Source organism: Accipiter gentilis, chromosome 30 (genome assembly GCF_929443795.1).
Source record: "Accipiter gentilis chromosome 30, bAccGen1.1, whole genome shotgun sequence".
NCBI classification, from domain to species: Eukaryota; Metazoa; Chordata; class Aves; order Accipitriformes; family Accipitridae; genus Astur; species Astur gentilis.
Window position 1 is genome coordinate 8,371,304 of NC_064909.1, and position 23,866 is coordinate 8,395,169.

The 23,866-nt window shown below is 40.6% G+C and overlaps 1 long non-coding RNA gene across 3 annotated transcripts; it reads right to left on the minus strand.

Annotated features, from left to right (window-relative positions):
• LOC126052765 (uncharacterized) lies at positions 1–23,860 on the minus strand. 3 transcript variants are annotated; one of them, XR_007510140.1, is made up of 6 exons: positions 22,850–23,860; positions 22,224–22,256; positions 20,213–22,001; positions 19,096–20,096; positions 1,110–1,257; positions 1–877 (listed from the first exon to the last, which is right to left on the minus strand). It is a non-coding gene; the product is annotated as an uncharacterized LOC126052765 (long non-coding RNA). The 3 variants fall into 3 exon arrangements; XR_007510138.1 differs by having other exon boundaries at positions 19,096–19,239; positions 19,960–22,001; XR_007510139.1 differs by having other exon boundaries at positions 19,096–22,001.
• Positions 23,861–23,866: the final 6 nt, after the last annotated feature.

Here is a 23,866-nt window from a genome sequence, read left to right on the forward strand (position 1 = left end):
ATTGTTTTGCTCCCCGGTGAGGCAAGGTCAGAGCACAACATCCCTTTAGGCTCCACAGCACTGGAAATGTTTACATGCAGGAATCACTCTCTGCTGTTAAACCGAAGTGGGCTAGAGCTCACTTGCTTGAGACTTTTGTGTTTATTTCATAGCGGTGATTTTGAAACCAGATCTGTTCACATGGGAACTGCTGTGTGTTGGCTGCAACTATGCCCATAATCCATAGGAATCACAGGTTGGGAACAGAACATCATCTGACTCTTTTACTGGAGGTTCTCACTCCCCTTTTATTATTACAATATAAAGTTAATGATACAGCCAGGCATTTAATGATCTAATTGTAATTGTCTAAGGGGCTCAGCTCTTTCTGATTGGGTGCAGACGTCTCGCATCCAAACTGAGGACTGGGAGTCTTCTCACTATGGTAAAAGTGAATCCCTGGTGGTTTATCTGACTTACAGGCTTTTACAGCTCAGATCTCAGTAATACATTGTCCCTCCAGAAACTGCACTATTATACATTTCATAGTTATAAGTTATCTTTACATTACATTTCTCTTCTGTTATTCAAAGCAGCCCATTTTCCCAAGAAGCATTTAAAGTGCCACACTTACATAGCCTGTTTTGAAACTGGCAGGCAACAATGAAGACACACACAAGTCAGCGTAGCTTTTGCTCACATGCTTGATTTGCTGTTCAGATTCCAGAGCTGGTTTTCACGTCTGTTGCAGGGTGTCTGTCATCACTTCTCTTCAGAAGCCCAGCAGGGTATCCCAAACAATACCAGCCTTGCAATGGGGAAGAAAGTTCTTTCTTCCCAAGGATTTAGTGGCAAAATCTCAAACAACAGAGTGAAACATTGTGTGTCGGAGCCCAAACTGGAGAAATAAAAAAAAAAAAAAAAACAAAAAAAAAACAAAACCCAGCTTTTTCACCCACCCATCTTTGCCATGAGCCCAAACTCTCCCCGACTTATGGCAAGCACCCTGGAAAATACAAGATTTTTCTGAATTAAAAGACCATATGTCCCAACCACAGTTCCTTTCCAGAGAAAATCATAGAAAGTCCTCCTGGAGCCTACTCCAGTGGGAACAAGAAATTCTTGCTTACCCTTTCTCCTAGGATCCTATGGGAAGAAAAAATAGGGAGTGGTTTCAAGGAGGACTACATGGTACTAAGCCCCAGACATCACCAGCACCAGTAATTTGTAAGCGGATATCTTGGGGTCAGCTACATTCTGCTGGTACCTGTCTTTTGTCTGCAAGGAGAAAACAAAAAACAATTTTTTCTTGGTTTCAGAGACTCCCCTCTCAGCTCAGGGCATGTGCCACTGCAGTTTTTGTGGCCTGCCCATCAGACTGCTGTTATCCCAGCTGCTGGCCCCTCCATTACAGTCATCCCAGGATCCTAAGAACCAGAGGGCCACAGGTGCCCATCTCCTCCACACACAGCTGTGTGCACAGGACCGGTTGAACACCAGCCTTTATGTCAACCACTTCCCCCACTCCCTTTTTAGCTGTCAGCTCCTGCTGGTGGTATCTGTCTCACACAAAAAGAAAAAAAACCCACTGCAGTCACTGCAGGTGGCTCATCAGGCCAGGGTGCAAGTGCTCCAGCTGAGGACCGCTGCATGGCTCGCCTTGCACCCTCACCACCTCTGCTGCAGCTCTAGGAGGAAAACAACGGTAACTCCAAAATGCTGCTCTCCTTTTCTTAGGAACCTAGCCCAGATGCATGCCCCTTCCAGAAGCTTTTTCAATCAGCTGCCCATACAGAGTCCATTTAAAGTCCCCTCACACCATTTCTTAATCATACCTAGTATCTGCTGCATTGTGCCTGGGAATTGAGGAAACAGACCCCAGGTTCCTGAATTATAATGATTTCTTTGCAGTGACTTGAGGCTGTCTCAGCAAAGCTTTTTTTTTTCAGGAAGATTGAGGAACATCATATTCATCTGTGGGCTCCTAATCCCTTTAGACTAAAGACTACTTTCAAGAGTTTTTTCAAATTACTTTCAACTTCTTTGGTTAGATCTTGCAGGAAAGAATCCACGGAAGATCTTATCTGAACCCTGGCATGCAATGACCTTGTTGCTCCATTTCATCACTGGTTCTAGGTCACGTTATTAGGGATAACACTGGGAATTACAGGATTATCTTAGGCTTCCGGATACATTTTACATTGACTAATTTATTCTGTCTTCCCTTTCATGAATGCCTGATGTAATATATATGAGACAGAGGGTTTATAAGACTCTAAGGGTATTAAGCTTTCACCTAATCACTATTGTTTGAGGTCTTATGGAAACTCAGCCTGATCTGCAGCTGGGTATTACTAGTATCTGACCCCAGACATGTGATGGTACATTAAAAGTGCTAGTAAAGTATCTGGTTAGCAGATTCATGAAGGGAAAGTTAATGAACTAGTACTCTATGTATGCCGCTGTGCGTGTAAGTTATATCTGGCTGCCATGTGTGCCCAGAAGCAGTTCTTTCTCAGACTATGCTGAAAAGCTCTGTCACCACAAGTCAGGCGCACCCTTGATACTTTTCATAAGGCTCCAGAGGAAATTAATGTTGGTTCTTCCAGGTTATAGCTTTTATATGATAAAAAAAACCCTACACCAGCTGTATCATATGGAAAACAGAAACAGATCAGAACTGAGACAGGTAACATAATCCACATGCAACTGATAATTCAAGTACAGGTCTGATGTGCAGCATTTGACAGAATGATAGATGAGGCAGGGTTTACGTCCTTAAAACATCCAATATCAGTGGGAAAAATGAAAGCAACACAAAAATATGCAGCCTGATCGTGACTGAAGGTGAGCTGTAAAAAGGGAATAATTGTTATTGAAGGTGACCTTTCAGTCTGTAGTAAAGTCCCTTGTTATTTCAGTGTGCTTTATGCTATGACATATGTGACCAATCTGCAGGTATCAAGAGATTTTCTGTATACCACCAAGCTCCGAATTATTTGGTCCTGAAGATGTAGTGGATATACAACAGCAATGCATGCTGTACCCTTGTCAGAGTTGCCAGCCTTATGCACAGGACTGAAAGGCACTCAGTTAACAAGATGACTGGATGCTTAATAAATGCCTCGATGAGGCAGAGAGGTAAAAAGCTTGGAGGTCACTCCCATGGTGTTACCTCAATATCAAACTGGAATAACGCAGCAGTGAGTCAAACCGAGGACATACTAAGCAACTAACACGAGGGCTCATTTCTTGACGTGCTGCACATGAGACTGGTGAGAGCATCAAAGTGAGCCCTGAAGACAGCATTTTGGGTGAATCGTCCCTTCTACCTTTTAGTTACTCATTTGCAGACCCTTTTTGTGGAATAAGGCAAGACGAACTACACATAGAGGGACAGGCTGTGTTTTATGGGAATGGAGGAGGTGTACTTGTAGTGAAATCCATCTTGTGCCCAAAATCCAGTGCCCAATTTTTCAGTAATTATCTGTACCAGTAGCATGTAAATGGATCCCTTAGATTTTAATGCAAATGTTAAAAATATTCAAGTATAGCTGTACAGAATTTATCATTGTCCACATAAAAATTCCTCTTCAGGATCCATCATTTCCCCTGTATCCTCATTTGCCATTTTCACTATCTCTGGCTTTGTCTCATCAGAATTCTTCTTTTAACCTTAACGCACAATTTAACACAGAGAAAATGAAGATTTATGACATCTCATCTGCCCAAAACAGGAAATATTCTACCAACACAGCTCAGCATGTCTGCAACTGCAAAGTCACTCAAGCTCATTGTCCCATGTCATGAAAAAGATCTCAGTTACAGAGAAGGTCCCATACTTTGCCAAATTTATAAATCTTAGAATTTTTGCATGGCTGAACTACTTCACCAATACAAAATGAAGGCCTTGAACCAGGGCTCTGCTATTTCAAACAAGAAATGAATTGTAGTTCTCAGATACTACAGCAACAAGCATGGTGGATACACCTGGCTTGGCATGTAGAAGTCAGATAACAAAATTTAAATCCCCATTCTTTTGATTTTTGGCTGTTTGTTGTCACCCAGTGCATTACGGTTTGAACCTTCTCTCTCACACATGATGCAACTAACCCAGCTTGGCTACAAGGAGACCGGGGCACAGCATTTGCTTCTCACAAGCTACTGAATTGCCATGCGGGCAGAGCCTTGGTGCCAAACCAGAAACTGGTTCCTTTTTCTTTCCAATTCCCTTCTCTGCTAAGCAAAGGAAAGGGAAGGGTAGAAACACTCACAAGGAGATTAACATATCACTGATCCCACCTTCCCTTTCTTTTTCTGACTGGCTGTGTGCTCCCGTCACAGCCCGTCAGGTGGTCAAGAGACAGTGTCTATGACAGCAGCTCCAGCATCGTATGGTGGGAAGTCCAGGGAACCTGCTTGCCGCCTGTTTCACCAGAACTGGCATTGTCTGTGGAAATGAGTCCACCAAGTTAGAGGTGAAATAAAGTAATCTGAAGCGATCAAGGCTTTCTATATCTACATTTTTGAATGGGATATTTAGACTCTTTATTCCTAATTATTTTTTTTATTTTGAAAAAAATCTTGTACAAAGTGAAAAGATAAGAAAGATCTACCCCCCCTCAAATCCTAAAGGAGGACCTTTTGAACCTGCGGACAGCCTCAGAAACAGACTCTTAATTCAGAGAAGTGACAAAGCAGCTCATACTCCAGAATTCAAACTAAAAACAATTCATCAGATTTATGCCTGGCCTGATGGATGCTTTCCTAGCTCATAAATGCATTACCTGTGGCATCTAGGAATAAAGTGTTCAGCCTCAAAAAGGAAGAGGAAATACACACGAATGAAACCTTGTGTGGGAATAGTCAGTGCTGTTCTTCCCTGCTTAGCAGTCTGAAAATGCTGCTTCAGCTTTGGCTATGTTTTCTCAACTTTAGCTGCACTATGACCTCAGATGACCCAGACTGCTATGAATCTGGCCACTGTACATTTGATCCAGAATACTAAACAACCAGTGTCATTTTCAGCCAGTGCTAAATCCAATCTGACCTAGATAGAAAAGCCCTTACATCCCATTGCTAATCCCTTCGGTTCCATCCAAGCAGTGAAGGCTGTAAGCAAACAGAGCACACAGACTTTAAGAAAAGCAGGCAAGCAAATCAGAGTTTCACAGAAATCTGAAAACTCAGACTTCAGGAGATAGACCCAAATAATACCAGTCTCCATATTCTCTAGAAACATATTTCTCTGTATTGCCCAAACGCTTTCAGACCATTCTGTGATGGCAAATAGATTTTATCTTTCTTCATTGTCTATCTCTCTAGGACTGGACTGGAGCAACAATGGATTTACTATCTATTTCTGGTCTTCTAAAAAGGTACACCTTGCACGAATCTTCCAAGAAGTTAAAAAGAAAAGTTATAATTTTAAAATATTTTGCTTCAACATGCCAGACATTCCATTTTGCATTCTTTCCCTTAAAATCATGATTCTCAGCCACAGGCACTTCATCAGTACAGAAAGCGCTGATTTTCCCACAGTTTCTCCAACAGTCAGACAACAAACCTGCACCAAGATGGTTCAATTTCATTGGAGTCAGCACCTACTAAGCAATGTGGTTTAGGTTTCTTTTAAGCATTCAAGAACGTTTTTCATAATAATGCCAGATGGCCTTGCAATCAAAACCTTTGCATTCAGCCCTTTACCTCCAAATTCACTGCTGACAGTATATGGATTCGAATTTGAATACACAATACAGAAGCTGTTTCAGATTTTCTCAAAAAAAATAAAACAAATTACCTCTACAGCAACAAATTTTTCAACTGCATTAACTGTTCTCTGGCTTCCGCACACCTTTCCAAATATTATGTGAAGAAAAGAGAGAGAGACATAAGAAAGTAAAATTTCTTGACTACCATCACAAAAGAAATTGTTCCTTAATTACAAAGAGGACACCCTTAAGCTGAGAACTGAAGAGAAAGGCAATCTATACCTTTCCCCATCATTTCACTTTGAAATATGGGGTAGGTAGAACCAATTGATGTGAACAGATTTAGTAAGATAAACACCAGTGACAATTTTTTATATTCAACAACACCAGGCCTTCTCCAGGGCAAAGAATAGGAATGAAAATACTTGTTATGTACTCTTGCAAAATGTAGCGTGTCTTTAAAAAGAAAATATTTGCTTATCACTTGTGGCTGTATAATGTCAAACATACGGTAGCTACATGATATTTTAACCTTACCCCCAAGCTACAAGGAAATTGAATAGATAGTTGGTTTTCTAGTGTGTTTAAAGTAACTATACATGAAAGGTCAGACTTAGGCAGAACAGTAGATAAGCTCCCCAACAAGGCCAGTAGGGCTGAGGAAGCATGCTCATGTGCAATGGATATCCCAATGTTTGCTTAGAAACATGTCATAAATGTAACATTTAGTGATGGTTTAGAGTACTCCACATGAATAAGTAGTGGAATTTACACAGGAAATAAAAGGATATGAGAGACTGATTCAGAGAGTAGAAAGATGGCTGCATTAACACTCTTAGACCAGTTTCAAATTAACTTGATGATATACTACCATAGTTACTGGTCTTACAATCATGCTTTACAGTAAATGTAATCGTATTTCCCATAGATAGCTTGCACTGAGACACCCAGCCTCAGAACAATATCCCGTATACATTTCAGCCACAGTGTATTAGCCCTTTGTGATGACAAAGCGATGAAATGGGGAAAATGTGCCTGGATGTGCCTAGGCTGGACCCAGCATCCTCTGAAGTCAACTGAAATAAGTTTTCCACAGGCTCTGACATAAAACTCAGAAGAAACATAAGCACAATTTGAGGTGCTTACTATTACAATTTGTAAACTTGTAATAACTGTTGGAGGGAAATTGTGTTGCAAGTTTGTTTCATGTCAATACAGAATAGTCCAATGTTTTGGAGAAAGAGACACAGGATTTAAAACTTCATTATTCAGCGATGGTGCCCAACACGTCTGGAAGGCAGGATGTCTCAGAGAGTGTAACGAGTCCTACCATGGTCACTCACCACCAATGTATAGATAGGACGTTGCAGTGAAGGGTACCGTTCTTCAGGCAGGTGGGTGTCTCACAACAGTTGAAATCTCATCAAAGATGGTGTTGTCTAGTCGTGAACTCTAGAAAATTTTTGTCTGTTCCAGTGGAGGTTTGGTAGGGGAGAACTCAAAGAGAATGTCTTCCCCTCATTAAATTGTTTTTAGAGCGCACGATCCTGCATTGGAACTTGCACAACAGAGAGGCTGAAATAGTTCCACTGAAAAAGGTAAAGATTTTAAAATATTTTTTTCTTTGCAGATAGATAGATATGTGGGTATAGGCCTGTCACAAAGTTACCTTGCAGCTAATTACATAACTTTTTTTTTAATCCCATATCACCACTAATAGCTATACATTTGACTGCTTTTTTCTGAGACCACTTGAAGCAGTAGTCACTAACTGTTGCAGTTTACAAATTTGCAGTGGACAAGACAACTCATATTGCAAGTAAAAAATTACAGCTTTTGTTCAAACAAATCACTCGCAGATATCCCTATTTTCTTTCTGTGGTTCATGGAATCAAAAAACACCTCTCTCACCCAGCTACAGAAAACACTCCCAAAACAATACTGTTTGTCAAATAAGCTCAGTAGGACTGCATCCACAATTTCCAGGTCCCTCTGTAGCTGCTCTTCAGCAGCAACAAATGAAGCTGCACAAGAGCTCAGCAGGACTGCAGAGCTAGCACTTGGCAGTGAAGCAGTCCCTGTCCCCAGCCATGGTCCAAAGCTATCCTGAGACCTTTCACATGTGCCATCTCAGTGGAGCAACATTCACAGGGACACAGGAATGGGATTCATGGACAGAAACATCATGTGCCTCCTTCCACCATCATCCTGAGCCAAAGCTTGTGCTATACTTCCGAGAAACAACGGTGACTGGACCTTAGAAAATCACTAATTTAATGGAGGTGCAAGTGCCAATTTGAACAAACTCTGTTTAATCTGATATTCCCTCGCTGTAAACCTGTGATACTGTACTTCGCCTGAATTTTGATGAAATTTTATTTAACTGAAGTTTTGAGTGTTCCCCCTGACTTCCATAAGTTTGGGGGTTATTGTACACCAGTCAGTTCTCTCACATTCAGCATACAGTGCCTGTAAATTTCAGGTTAATTAACTCACATCTGGTTTTCCACAAGCAGAAATAGTAAGTTCTGCAGCCAACTACTATTACTAGCTAAAGTGCTTTGTACTCTCACTTGTCTGGGGATGAAACTAGTGCATCTTTGATTTTTAAATCTATATTCTTAAAGTCTGATACCTTGTTAGAAGGCCAAGGGTTATTAATTTCAAAAACAGAAGGTAGAGTTTAATGAGTAATGAATAGCAGCTGTTGGAAACAAATCTTTGTAGCCCTGGGACCGTCTTTCCCTATGTTACAATTACACTTTGATTGACCTCAACAATAACTAACAAGCATGCCCAGCTGGATCATAAACCAAGTATATACTATGTCCAGATATGGTGTAAAATTTCACATCAATGAAACACTGTCAGTCTAACTTTGTCCCATCATATGTCAATCAGACTTACAAATAAACTTATTAGAGCTGGGACATGCGATTTCCTAGGGAAAAGTTCTTTACTGGCAATGAATGCACAGTTTAGAAAAATCATAAGTACATAGGGATGGCTCTACCTCTGAAGAAAAGCCTTTTGTCATGACAGACGCGTGGGGTTTGTTCACTGTATGAATATGTACGGGCTTTAAGAAGGAGAGACAGTTTTCCAGGTTGCCTAAAACAGCTATATCCCCATAGTTGGGAGGCTGAAAGCAGAAAAAAAATAAGTTTGGGTTTATCCAGCATCTGACATATTTTCTCTATGAAAGAATGTGCTGCACTGGGACCTAGTGTTTTTGAGGGTCTGTGGGTGGGAGGCCTGTGGAGTTCACTGGGGGTTCAGTGCCTCTCTCCTGTGGATGACCGCATAGTGCAACACCTAAATTTGGGATCTGTCTAAACAAATGGGAATAAAAAAGCAGGGACAAACTGTTTATACACACAAAACCAGAAAAATCTGGCTTGTGCTGTTTGGTGGATGGATTACTCACAGTTTTACATCCTGTCTTATCAGATAGGAACTTTGGTCTATAGCCAAACAATATTAGGGATGAGCCACTGGTGAATAAAATACTCCAGCCTTGGGATTTAGATATACTCACAGCTTTGTAATGCCTTATCCTCCATCTCCTGACAGTTCCAGGTGAAACAAACAGAAAAGCAACAAATCTTTCTCTCATCAAGTGACTGGACTTCTCCTAGGCTTCCCATTTAAAACAGCTATGTATTATTATTTGTATTATTATTTCTATTGCTAAACACTTACACTATTGTTTGTCTTTGCTTTCTTTTCTCCAACTGACACTTCTGCTCTATAATGGCGCATCACTGATCTCAGTCTTCAAGAGAAGTCCCGTTATCAGGGTTTCCTGATCTCATCTGTCTTTACATAGAACTTCTTTATAGATTCTTATCTGATCTCAAAAATTTTGCTCAGGGGAGTAAAACCCAGTACCAGTGAATGAGTTGTATACTCCCACTGATTTCAATGGAATCAGAAATGTAATTAATTAAAATGCAGTTGGCAATGGCCTCAGTTCCAGCCACATGATTGCAGGTATAAACTGCAGTTATGGTATCATTTAAAAAAAAATATACTGTTCTTTCTAGCTTAAAGAAAAAGGGAAAACAAAACAAAACAAACAAAAAAAACCCCAACCACTCACCAGTAGGTACAATTACACTCCACCACCAGCATAAAGCAAACCCCCAGTACCTCACACCATCCCCTACCAGGTCATCAGGCAGACAAGCTGAGCTTACAGCACACACTAACTTTTGACAGACCCCAGCCCAGGTGGATGGATTTGGGAAGTGAATTCCAAAGCCGAGGTCAAGTGTCTCTGGCTGATCTCAGTTACAAGTGCTGCGCTGCAGGAAGGGAAGCAGCCTCCTGGGTAACCATTTGGGGCTTTATAGGTTCAAACTAACACCTTGAATTCTGCCCAGGAACTTATTAACAACCAGCAGAGCTGATCTAAAGTGTTCTTGGCATGAAGCTCCACATTGTGCACCAGCTCCAGTTTCCAAGGGTCTCAGCACACAGCCCCGTATGGAGTGCATGGCGATAACATAATACGGTGTCAAGGCGTCAAAGGCATGGATAACTGTGACAAGGTTTCTCCACCAGACAGGAAAGGCCCATTTTTCTTAATAGCAACATAGGAGGGGAAAAGACATGGATATTTTGTCAAAGACTTTTCTCAAAGTGTTTTTATGCCCTGGACACCACTAATCTTGGAGCCCTTATAAAAGTTCCGTTATGGACCTGCCCTGTGCTTTGAGAATTTCCTGACCTCACCCTGATGAAATTAATAAAGTTACCTAGGTGTGAAAGCAGCGTGGGGGGTCATATCAGCCCCCAAACTCCTCAGGTGTAAAGATTAGCTAGGATATACTAGAGAAATTTTAGTGGATAGAATGTCTGTCTTTGTTCTCCATAGAGCTTATTTCTGCCATGCCCCATTGAAGGTTTATGGAGGTCAGCAAATTTCTCCCCATTCTCAATTCAGAACTGAGCTGTACCAAGTAGTATTTTTTGAAAAACCTATTTAAAATCATATATGATTGAGCTGTTTTTCTCCACATTTCTTCACTTGATACTTATTTTCTGACTGTAATTACATAAACTACTCAAATTACTTTAGGGCTGGAGAAGAATCTAAAGTAATACTTCACTTTGCTTTAACAGACTTGCTGAACCAAAAGCAGAAATAAACAAATACTTGTAAAGTAGATTCCTACATACATAAAGGCAATTTGAGTCTCCGATAGTCCAGGTGCAAGTGTCCAGCACGAAGTTGGGGACACAAGCTCTGACACACACTGTCTGTGTTACTGGTTTATGAGCAATAATATGCAGTAGGGATGCAAACTATTCTAGACTGAACTAGTCAATAAACTAAAGTTACTAGATATGCAAAGCAAAGTATTATTTTAGTTTCTTGTCCAGTCTGGAAAATTTTAAGAATTTCTTCTACAATTGAACTGATCTATGTAAATAGAAGGCTATGTGTTGAATTACCAAGAATGCATCAGGGTGTTTGCAGTTAAGTACCTTCTTTATAAGTGATGAGTCAACAACATAAGGCTCCTGGCCAAAGTAACAAAGCTGGCTAAAAAACTAGACATCAAAAGACCACTTCAGTTAAAAAGCTTTCTAAGAGAAAGGGGTCACAGACAGACAGAAAGAGTGAGTGAAAGGCTACAGAGTGGGAAAGCTTTCTCCTCCATGATACTACAAACAGCAAACATTGAGAAAAATTCAAGCAGTCTGGTACGTCAAAGAGAAAAAGAAAAAAAAAGACCCTTTTCTGAAGCTAAAGAATTTTAAAGTAAACATAGCTTCAAAAACGTAACTTTACTTTAAAATCCACTTACCCTATACTACCTAGCTAGAAGAGAACTTCAGATCACTCTCCTCCTCTTGGAAGGAATTAAAATGAAGGACCAGAGCTCAGAATTGTTCCCACAGAAATGGTTGCACTTAGACCCAGATACACAACAAGAAGTGACCTGAAAGTCAGAAAATTGTGTCATCAGGAGGTTCTCCCATGTCTTTTCCCTTACCTGGGAAGGTATACGAGTTGGAACCCATCTTCAAGCCCTCATTTTCTCTGAATTTTCAATTCAAAGAGAAATTCTACACTATGGAGAACTGTGCAACAAGTGAGTAGAATGCAAATCCTGAAGGATACCAGTTATTGCTATGCAATGGCTCAACAGAAAGCCCATGTATTCATTCAGAACTGGTTATTTCAAACAGCATCCATCACATTCACAAGTTCCCAGAGTCTCAACTCAGAGTCTTTGGCAGAACGAGAATGGGAACAGAGACCCTTCCACAAAACAGCATGATTCCAAGATGTTTTAGCAATGGTATCATGCTTTGTATGGTATAAACATTGCTCCAGGCAGCTAACCTGCAGACAGAAGTTCCTTAAAAAGGTGAATGCTCAGGTTTTACTAAAGTGAGCTCCAACTACTATGAAGATTATGGCTAAACCATTGAAGAACTTAACAGAGCCAACCACCATCCACTCTCAAAATCTCTGCACAGAGGTGACCATTCCTTTAGGGCTTCACTCTAACAGAGACAAGTAATTTTAGATACTATCTGAAGGCCCTGAGAACATAAAAAGGCAAAGTCTTTCTCATGTTGCTGTTCATCACCTGAGCAGAATAGCCACAGATATGAGGAAAGAAGAGGTGCCTACATATATCACAACCAAATCTTACAAAACACCCACAGAATTTACATGAAATACATCTACAAATCTGAACGTGCCTACCTTAATATTTATCCCACTCCTATTGGGACAGGCAAGTACTTGTTCCTAAGCCTATTATTACTTTTGTTTTTGTTAAGTAAGATCCCCTGCCTTCGCCAACAAATGTTGAGACAATACAAACGTAAAATTTCTATCCTATACATCTTAACGTGTCTTGTATGTTGTACCAATTCTATCAGTGCAAACTCTACCTCCATTGCAGGAAGAAAACATACAACTATTTGGATTGGATTTGGCAGGACTGAAAATAAACTGAAAAAATATTATGGAGATTATTAACCAGTCACATAGCACTGGAATCCAGAAACACTGATCTAGACAAACAGAAAAGTTTCCATTTGGCAAAGAATACCCTGTACCAAACCCTGTTGAGATGCACCTTATAGATACAGCCATAGTAAAAATGCACATTATATTGATTTTGTAAACACAGCTCCACTTCAGAAGGACCCTGATTTTAATTGTGACTGACAGAAGCCCAAAACAGTGAGGTTTAAGAAATATGTCATAAAGTTGAAATCTTTCCTCCACTGACAGCAGCAAATATTTTTACATTAGGTCACCAGTTCATACTTAGCTGACTGTTTGGGCACCAAACCAAAATAGGTTCTTCTTTTGCTGAGGCATTAAATAACCTATCTTGAAAGTATCAAAAGACAACACACAGAATTTGAGGAGGGGTTTTACAGTATTCGTGGACTTTTCTAAAAGAAAGTCCATCTACTACAGTCACTAGAAAAAAATAAATAAATGCAGGAAATGCTACATCATACTACAGAAATATCTTGAAAGTGTTCTTTAAAGAAAAAACCCGAAACTCTTACGAACTACCTCCACATTAAAAGAAAACAGAGGTCAGATGTGAATCTAAAGAATAGCAAGTTAATAAAGTATCCTCCTCTGAGCTTCCAGGAGAAGAAAAACAGAAGGGGGTGTTAAATCTTTGAATAAATCTCAAGTAAACACAGCCAGAAATGATGCTGCCTTTAGCCACATGAAAGAGAATAGAAGGATTTCTCTTTTTAAATTAGTCTTTATTGTCTGCTTCGTAAATTGTGATCACATGTGGTACTTATTACAATGAAATTTTATTGTTACTATAGCCCTCTTCCTTGCATTTGGTGCTTCCTTTTTATTTTAAAAAGAAAAATGTCCACAATTCCTTCGGTTCTGTGACTGAAATTTTATGGCTGTGCACATGGCAGAGGGTCACGGTGACAACCAAGGAGCCTGGGTAAAATATAATATACACATTTTTAAGTTCAGATTCAATGCAGTAGAAAAGAGTCTAGATAGTGTTATCCCATCTCTCCATTTCATCCTCACATAGACATCTTTTTATAGGTAGGATGGGAATTAAAGTCTTAACGAGATTTTTGTGTGCCTGTATAACTTCAGGACTTGCACTCCTTATTCTAAAGCCCACCAGAACCGTTCCATTAGGCACAATTATTTAAGCCCTTCTACAACTGACCAAACCCTTTACAAATGTGCCAAACAGGCAAAGCCAATTCACAGATTGACACAAATTCACCTCCCCACTGAGGCCATGAATCACCACATATATAAAACTAAAGAGAGACACTGATATGACCGCGGATAAACACATTCCTCACATTTTTTTTTCCAGTTGGAAACTGACCCACGTTTGGTTTGAATTAAAGATTCATCGCACTGAAACAAATAACTAAATGGAAAGATATGAGTCCCTTTGAAGAGCGTGCAAATCAAATTTGGGTGATAATTAGCAGCAGACAATTGAAACCTACTGTTTATTTGCACAGAACCTGATGTTACTGAAACACGGCTTGAATTCAGGCACACTGAGAACCAAGTGACTGAGTTTTCAGGAATTAATTTAACAGTTTAATATCTGAGGTGGAAACAGCCATGCTTTAAACAAAATGAGACAGATGTGTTCAGACCCTTTATTGCAGCTACTGTCCCCTACTGTCCAGTTACTACACTTTCAAGAGTTTATATGCCGTAATTTTTTTCCCAAGAATACTCCTCTCTTGGGAAAGTGATGCATAGGGATGCCATAATTGGAAAGAAGAATAAGCTGCTCATAGTCAAGTTACAATGAAGTATTACCTCCTATAACGTCTGCCCAACTTAGTCCCTGTTTGTTTAACTTGGTTTGCCAGGGAGCATAAATACATGTGTCATCAGCTGCATGTTTGGCAAACCAAGCAGTTTTTTCTTGGGATGTGTTTGGCCTCAGCATAAGAGGAAGCATAACTTTGCAGCACAAGTGAAGATGAGAAAAATGGCTCTCCAGCACACAGCAGGCTGGAGTAGCAGCTCCCATAAGATAGATTTGGCCAGAGATTTGGCCAGAGCATTGAAGTGAAATTTTGGTGTATTTTTCACTTCACCACATGTTTTATAGATTATTTTTTTCAGTCAGCCTGAGCCACCAGCAAATAAAAGAAGGCCTGATAAAGATTTTTAAAATATTAGAAATGATAGCATCTTTGTGTTGAAGGGAACTAGCAATCGGGATAATGAATTACACAGGAAAGAAATGCTGTTGCAAGCTTTAAGACACAGATCTTCCTGTATCGGGAGACTGGTCCCAGTTTGAGAGACTAAAGCTATCACTCCAAAAGAAGGAGACAGCGTTCATTTCACACTCGCTTTTATCTGCTGGAGTTCTGAACTACGCCAGTAAAATTTGATTCCTACTGCTTGTTATTGCCTCATTTTATATCAATTGTCCATGACAGCAGGGCTGGAGGGACAGTCATTAGTGCAGCAGAGATGGCAACACCTCTCCCACACAGATCACTGGCAGTGGAGCAAGAGCAACATCCCAGGTCGTGCGTGCTGGAGGCCGCTGGGTGGCTTTAAGAAGCACCAAGGGCACCTACTGAGAGGCACTGCAGGCGTTCCCAGCCCTGGGCATGGATCAGCAAGGAGCCATCCCCTGCCAAGGAGAGCAAGGACCAGACCAACATGCTGGTCCTCACTCCAGCCCAAGCCTGTAAGGGAAGCCATCAGAGCTTTCTCTGCAGGTCCCCATTGGTTTTTGCTCTGAACCTGCTGTTGCTGGAGAATTTGAGGCAGTCCCTCCCCTTCCCGCCCAGACAGAAAACAGAGTGAAGCTTTAAGGCAACTGCTGTCCCATCTTGCTAAATGTGACCTACTTCCCATGTAGGTATTGCCCAACTTGACTCCTGTATCAATAATACAATTGCAAAGCCAACGTGTTCTTTCAGGTCTCTGGAGACAAGTTTTGCCTCTTCTGGGACAGCTAACTCAAATAATTTAGCACAGCTCCAGAGATCAGGTTTCTCTGGCCAAGGTTATGTTCTTCAGGATAAATGCATTTTTCTTCAAGTAGTTTGGAGGGTGTTCCCGTGTATTTACCCCTCCATCCAGAGAAAGCACATTCCTATTAAATTTCCATGTTACTGAAGAACAATGATTTCTGTTAAAGCTAAGATTCTATTAATCATAACTACAGTCACCAGAATTTTAAGGCTCCAGAGATGAACTGGGGCTTGGTCATCTGACTGACTGACCACACTAACAGATTGCCACTAATCAACTGAGTATTCAGTAACAAAATGCAATTCTTTTAGCTGTCACAGAAGCTAGCAAAGCTTGACTCCTGTAAAACTCTTTCAGTAAAGCTTATGTTAACATTATTTAGTTTGTCACCAGCTAACATACATAACAAAAGAGACCAAACCTCACCTGAAGTACAGATCACATATCCAAGCTGTTAGAAATCTCAAAGTCCTGGCTATGAGCTAGATGAGTTACTATCACAGGTATTTCAATCAGAAGGAAGAAGATATTATGGCCCTAACTGACAGAGCTATGCTGGAAGAAGCTCTCACGTATTTTGGCAAAAATAAAAATAGTTGTTTATTTCCTTTAAGGAACTGGCACAAATACCAGTAAACTAAAAACAAACAAACAAACAAACAAACAAAACAAAAAAAAAAAAAAAAAAAAAAAGCATCAGCTAACCAACCAAACAACTGGCTGCCCTTGCCTCCAGAAAATAAAATCTTTGGGACGCTGTAAAATACACTCCTTTGTACACTTAAGAACACATTCATGGACATTTTCTCTGGTAGCCACACCATTTATCAAGTCTACCATTTACCTTCCTCACGTCCCACTTCTTTCTAAGGTCACACTACAGCTCAGAGATGCTTGATTTGTGCAACACAATGCTTGTGGGAACAGAGAAATAAGCAGCTCAGAGAAAATGTTTGGGCTAAAGGGAAGCAAAATGACCTTTTGTGTAAGCTCGTAACTGCAACCTTAGACAAACGTCTGCCAAGAATGGTATAGGCATAGAGGATCATGTATGGAGGATGATATGGCTCCTCAAGACCCCTTTCCAGCCTTCTTTCCAAGCAAGTTACTGTTTCAGTCTACAGTTCTACTCCTGTGTTCACTTATTGTAAACAACCGTAATAACATCCCATTCCGATGGCTTTTTATCTTGATACAATCGAGTTAGCCCTGTGCAACTCAGAAACAACCTTAGCACTACTGCAAACACACTTTAACACCTTGAAAAATAACTTGCATGATTTGCCATAAGATGACCAGCTAAAACAGAAGCAGTGCTGTATTGTGCGCACATGAGTATTAACAGAGATCTTTTTTCAACAGAAATTAACCAAATTGAATTTTACAACTAACCAATATTTTCTATTTGGGGCTGACCTGTTTCATCATAGGCAAAAATAGAAATCAGATCGGATGACAGGGTTTAAGACAAGGAAAGGAAACTGCAGATTGCATGCATTTTGATTTTTAGGAGCTGCAAAGACTGAAAACACAGGACGCTGAGAAACACAAGCTTGGGGCTAATTGTGCAAGGTAAGTCCTTCCAAATGCCACTACAGTGAACAGAAGCCACTACAGTGAACAGAAAACCTGAAACACTATTCACAAAATCAGAGCCCTTAGCAGAAACCTAGTATAGGTTACAATATTTTAATTACAGACATCAGCTGTCATTTTTCCTACTTGTATTTTATCCATAAAGAACACCAATTTTACAGTAGAATTGACCTCTAGCAGTGAACACACTGTGGCACGCTGAATCTCAGAGAACCAGGTTTACCTGCCAGCCCAGCCACTACCTTGCTATATGACCACAAGACAGGCATTGCACAGCTGTGGGACTAAGCTTCTCCAACAGAAAAGCAGACATGATCATGTCAGCATCCTTCACAAAGCCCTTGAAGACTTCCTGATGAATCACAATATTGAAATCCCCATTATGGTTTTTAGAAGGAGCAAACCAGCAAGAAAACTTCAGAGCCTGTCCTTGCAGCCTCCCCCTGTGCAGCCTGACAGGCCGGGCGGTGTGGGGGCTGCCCGGTGGGAGAGGAGGGGGGCAGGAGCCCTGCACAGCTGCAAAGCCATCCCACAGCTGCTTCCCCACGCCGGAGCCTGCATCCCGGCACACACCGAAGCATAAACTGCTTCCTCCACCTTGTGGAGAATCATGAAACTGATGTGCAAACCGCAGTCACCAAGAATTGATAAAATACAGGAATTTTAAATCCAGAGAAATACCCCTTCCCCAGCCCAGAAAGCTCCAGAATTTTGGTAGTAGTTTCCTGTTCCACTTGATCTATCATAAGTGGTTAAAAACCCTGGTTTTGTTTTATTAGTATAGAACACCATTAAATTTACAAGAGATTCAGAGAAGCAACTTAAGAGATCACTGCTGAGAAGGAATGGTCAAATCTTAAACTGCCCTGAAATGTATAACTTTTACAAATTGTCTTCTCATTAAAAAGTGCAGGGAGTCCTCAATCAGGGTGGTTTTTTTCATCTCACTGCACTCCAGGTTTCAAAACCTTGTACCAGTAAATATCACTGCTGTTACGCAAGACAGTAACTACTAATCTGTAATTATTCTGGAACAGTTATATTCTTAATAAAAGGGGGTTTTACCTCACTTGATGCTTATCTTTGTTTCATTAGCTGTCCTGTTCTCCTGTATTTCAAGTTTACATGGAGGTATCCGATTCACCTTCTCTGCGTCAGCCACTATTTCACCAGGTTCCCTTTTACTCGATACCTTTGTAATCCCACAGAAACACTTTTTTAATTTCCTGTCTCTCAACTCTCTCTCTTTTTGCTATGTTTTTTTCAGCATAACAGAAATTAATGCTTCATTCAAATTAATTTTAATAGAATTACAATATTACCAGCTTTTCCTGGCTTATTCCTGCTTCCATAGCCTCAGATTTTGTTTGCTTTTTGACTACTCACTTATCTTAAATGGATGTTTTGATTGAAGCGTCCATATTGACACCCACCCCAACACAAAGTATGGTACCACACAGCTGAACTAACCAAATGTATTAACTGGGTGTTAATTGCATAGCAAGCAGCAGTGAAATTAGGTTTAAAATCAACACCCCATTAAGAGAGTTGGGAGAAATTCACACTTTGCACTACTATTGTGTCTGTGCTTACAGAACCTATACATGCTATTTCTTTCTGAAGAGTAGTCAAAATGCAGAAAAAATGGGTCTGCAGAGCAAATTTTAGCTTTTACCCAGATTCTATTGTCTACCTGCTCCCGATTCCTGCTTCCTTCTCTTGGGAAAATAAGAATTAAAAAAAACCCAACACTCCTCAAAACTCATTATCCAGAGGTACAAGTGATTTAAGCCTAAACCCACTCACCTGGCTGAGGGTGAAGGAGGCCAGACCCCTGCATCAGGCTCAGTGCAGTCAAGCATCCCAACAACTAAGGCAGGCTCTAACCTCTGCACCCAGCCGCGCGCCCCTGGGTTGTGGGGACACTGACCCTGGAAGGTCTACACGTTCCTACAAGCAGAAGAGGAAACAGAAGTGCGCAGTCTTGAATACAATTTTTTACAAGTACATGCAACGGTAAATAGCTGTTACCCATTACCAGGGCTAACGATTTCGTTACCACCTTTATAGGCAGCAGTTCACTGATGGGATTTGCCCTCTTCCCTGCTGTGGCTGTTAAGTGCCTAGCCAGCTGGATGACAGATTGCTCTTTGACTGGATCTATTACAGCACAAAGGCACTAAATAAATAATAAATTTTTATCACAAGGACTGATTTCAAGGTGCAGAAAAAGCAGAGGCTCATATGTCTGAACAAGGACCTTCTAAGTTTGCCATCTGTGCTCAGAGAGCAGTTGCCAGCACTGCTTTCACCATGAGCTGAAGGGAGAGATCAAGACTGTTCTCAAGGGGGAAGCTGGCAGCTATTGCAGCAGTGGGTAACAGACTAGGTAACAGAGACTACGGGTGAGGATGGACACTGAGTATTTTTCATGGTGAAAACAGGCAAGGCCTGTTAAAATGAAGAGCACTCACTCCATCCAGCCAACGCTTTATGACTGCCTGCCTGGAGTTAGGAGCTATAGCATATAGCAGACTCCCCAACAGAGGATCGATAGCTGTGGCATTTGATAACTACTCAAGAGCCAGCTCTGCTGAAGATGACACGCACTTTACTGCCAGTTGCTATTTTGGCTTCACAGAGACCAGTACTGGGATCTGGTATCTGTACCTGGGATGTATCCAGGGATCTGGGAGATCGATGCTCTCTTCCCCGCAGAGTCAATCAGAGGAGGAAATTTGGCCCTTGGAGGAGGCTGAGGAAGTGGGAATTGATGCTAAGCATTTTGCTAGGGAACAGACTCTTACCTAGGAAATGGAGATGCTGTTCAGACAGGGCTTTGGCCTCATTAGGCTTGGTGTAACTTTTGTGTAGCACACAGACAAGCCTTTAGATAGACCTGACTATAGTACAAGGTACCCACCTGTGCTGTCTTGCGCACCAAGACGGGCGTCCTTGGAAGAAGAGCAGGCAGTCATGTAGTTAAAAAGCTGTCTGACAGCCAAGGATAATTGCAGGTCCAAAAGGTAGGAATGTGGCGAGTGTGTGTAAGCACATGGATGCACTGTGTGACAATGTGCACAGGGCAGTGCTAACATGTCCTCTGCACTTAATCCATGAGAGCAGAAAAATTAAAAATATGTTCCCTTAAGCAGGATAAATAATCATACAGGCACCTGTTTTTTCTAAAATACTAAGCATTTGACTGGTAACAATCTTTTAACATGTTTCTGATGATATAATTCTCTTTCTAGGTCATTAAGAACTGAAGCCAATGTATTTTTCAATACACCCATCAAGTGTGTGACCCCAAAAAGTTCAATTCAAAACTGCAGTCAGTGAAACTAAAGTTACGTTTAGTACTGCACACTTAAATATCCTTTCTTCACAATTTTTGCTGAATATTATTGGCACAGAATCACAGAATGGTTGAGGCTGGAAGGAACCACTGGAGGTCATCTTGTCCAACACCCCTGCTCAAGCAGGGTCACCTACAGCCCAGGACAACGTCCAGATGACACAGCACTGCAAGATTTCTAAGGCAGTGCTGGACATCTACTTAAGTCGATCACTGCATCAGACATTTCTTAAATTCCCTTATTTTCTCATTATAGGCCTATAGTTTGTAGTTGATGCTTTTGGTGAAGGAAAGGCATGCAACCATTATTTCAGTGCCTTCAGACACTGTAGGCTACATCACTACAGAGGAGCAAAAGGCCTGCCTATAAAGATTAAAGAGAGAACTACTGGAGTAGAAAAAACGTGTGTGCAAAGGACCAACTGACCTGGGGGAAATAAGGCATAAGGGAAATAATATCAAAGGAAAAAATGTACTCACAATGAGATTTGGTTACATCTGTATAACTTTAAAACCTCCCCTCGTAACCCAAAGCCCACCAGAACCGTTCCATTAGGCACAATTATTTAAGCCCTTCTACAACTGACCAAACCCTTTACAAATGTGCCAAACAGGCAAAGCCAATTCAGATTGACACAAATTCACCTCCCCACTGAGGCCATGAATCACCACACATATGAAACTAGAGAGACACTGATATGACCGCGGATAAACACATTCCTCACATTTTTTTTTCCAGTTGGAAACTGACCCACGTTTGGTTTGAATTAAAGATTCATCGCACTGAAACAAATAACTAAATGGAAAGATATGAGTCCCTTTGAAGAGCGTGCAAATCAAATTTGGGTGATAATTAGCAGCAGACAATTGAAACCTACTGTTTATTTACACAGAACCTGATGTTACTGAACTACCTCTGGAATGGACACACACACACAAAGCTGAGTATTCTGCTTTCCACTCTCCCTTTTTTTTTTTAAACCTTTTACAGAAGACTGTCAGCTCACCAATGCTAAAGCTCCTGCAGCCTTGTTAAGTGAAGAAAGGGAAGCAAGAAGCAAGCAAAAATCCCCATTTTTTGGCTCTTCTTAAAAACGACACACTTTAACAATTTATGTCCGCTTCTTCTCCTCTTCTCTCCATACACAACAAAACCAGATTTCAAGTCAAATATTGCCTTTAGATTGTAGTGCAGACAAACAGATCTGTATCTGCCTGTAATGCTTTGAGGCTCCCTTAACCCAGTCTCACCACTTGTGGCATGGTTAACTCCAACCTTCAGTCTCGCATCCTTTCAATGCCTGGACGCTGGTATCAGAGTTGTAGCCATAAACTGCTATTAGCACCTTCAGGTCTGAGAGAGCATGGCAGATGAAAAAAACAAAAAACCAAAAAAAACCAAAACAAACAAACAAATAAAATAAAATAAAAATAAAAAAAAAAAAAAAAAAAAAACAACAAAAAAAAAAAAAAAACAAAACTGAATTTCCAGTTTACACTGTCACCAATAATCTTTCCCTGGTATCTAGATTAGTATTTATTTCTACTAAACTGGCCAGGTAAGAAAGAGAAATACCTTCATCCTGCTTGGGGTACATGCTGAACACATCTGCAAGGAAAATAGCAAAGGGAGTCTCTTAGGTAGAGAGGTTACAAATTTAAGACATAAACCTAAATTCCCCCAAAAGTTATTACATCTCACTTAAGGAAAACGGGAGCACAAATACACAGTTATGATTATTTGTACGATCCTGCTTGCTCACAATGGCTCTGAATTAAACTGGCCAGTCCCTGACAGAACACTGCTGCAGAAACAGGTCCAAGTGACTTAAGGCTAGAAGTATCTGAGAATGCTTATTTCCTTAGGGGCTTCAAATTTGATTGCCAAAGGATAAAACAACAAAAAATCAGAGCAGGGTGGCACCTCTCTTTTGGCTTTTACAGATCAAACGTGGTGTAATTTAACTTTTGCAAAGCAGGCGTTCAACTCCTTGGGAAGTAAGTTTTAACTCTTCAGACTGGCTAGCACAGAATTAAAATTGCCCTCCTTAACAGATGAGTAACACAATGCATTCTCACAAACTACATACTAATTATTACAGGTGTCATAAGGTTGTATACATTTTCAGTAACAACTCAAAATCTACTCTTAACCTCAGAAAAAAACAGCATAGTAGTAAACAGATTCCATGCCTTCCTTACCTCTTGGTAAGGATTATGTTGCCAATGATGCTCATTCAGTATCATGAAAACAATTCCCCAGTTCCACAATATTTTGGAGATTAATCGCAATTTTTAGTAATGTTCTTGCTCAATTTAAAATCAGACTTTGCACCTTAGGTATGTTCTTTCACAACCATCTTTCACACCGTTGTGTTGAGTCCATCCTTGCAACAATAAGACATACAAATCTACATCCAAGTATAACATTCACTATGTTAAATTCATTCTTCACCCAGTACCATCCAGGTATTTCCACAGAGGTGCAAGGAGAAAAAAAACACAGTAAGTTTTAATAACATAAAATATGTTAATTATGTGTTCTAATACAGAAATGCATACAATCCTGTACAACTTCCTGTGTGTACAAGGCATCCTGTGTTTTTAAAATCAAGTTCAGTCATTCAAATCTCAAATGTCCCTGCAAAATCCATCCCACATGCGCCTACCTACCTTCCTGCTCATCTCTTCCAAACCCTGGAGCCTCAGCTACCTTCCTGCTCATCTCTTCCAAACCCTGGAGCCTCAGCTCCCTTCAGCTTCACCTGAATTTCCTTCTCTGTACACAAAGGTTTCCAAGTCCCTGCTCCTGAGCACTTGATATCCAACCTTTCACAAATACAGCAGACTGGTCTGTTATTTGCCCCTATTAATAGGGGCCTTCCAAATCCCTGATTAATTTTACCTTGAAAGCAAGGTGAAATTGAAATTTTCAACCTCAGTAGTATCAGCCACATACATTTTTATTCTGTCTGCCATTTGTCAGCCTCAGTTACACCTAGGAATATCAAGCTGTGAAATGAACTACAGCAGGTTTCCAGCAGTGTTATTTTCTGCTGCTGCTCACTTAAAGGATACGCACCACACGTCATCCACAGTATGGATAAAAAAAGAGCCTAAAAGATCTATTAGGAAATTTAAAAACAAATATATAGTTTCTGTGTATTATTGCATTTTGGAATGAGACTTTGGAAGAAGTTTTGAGATGAAATCAGCTTC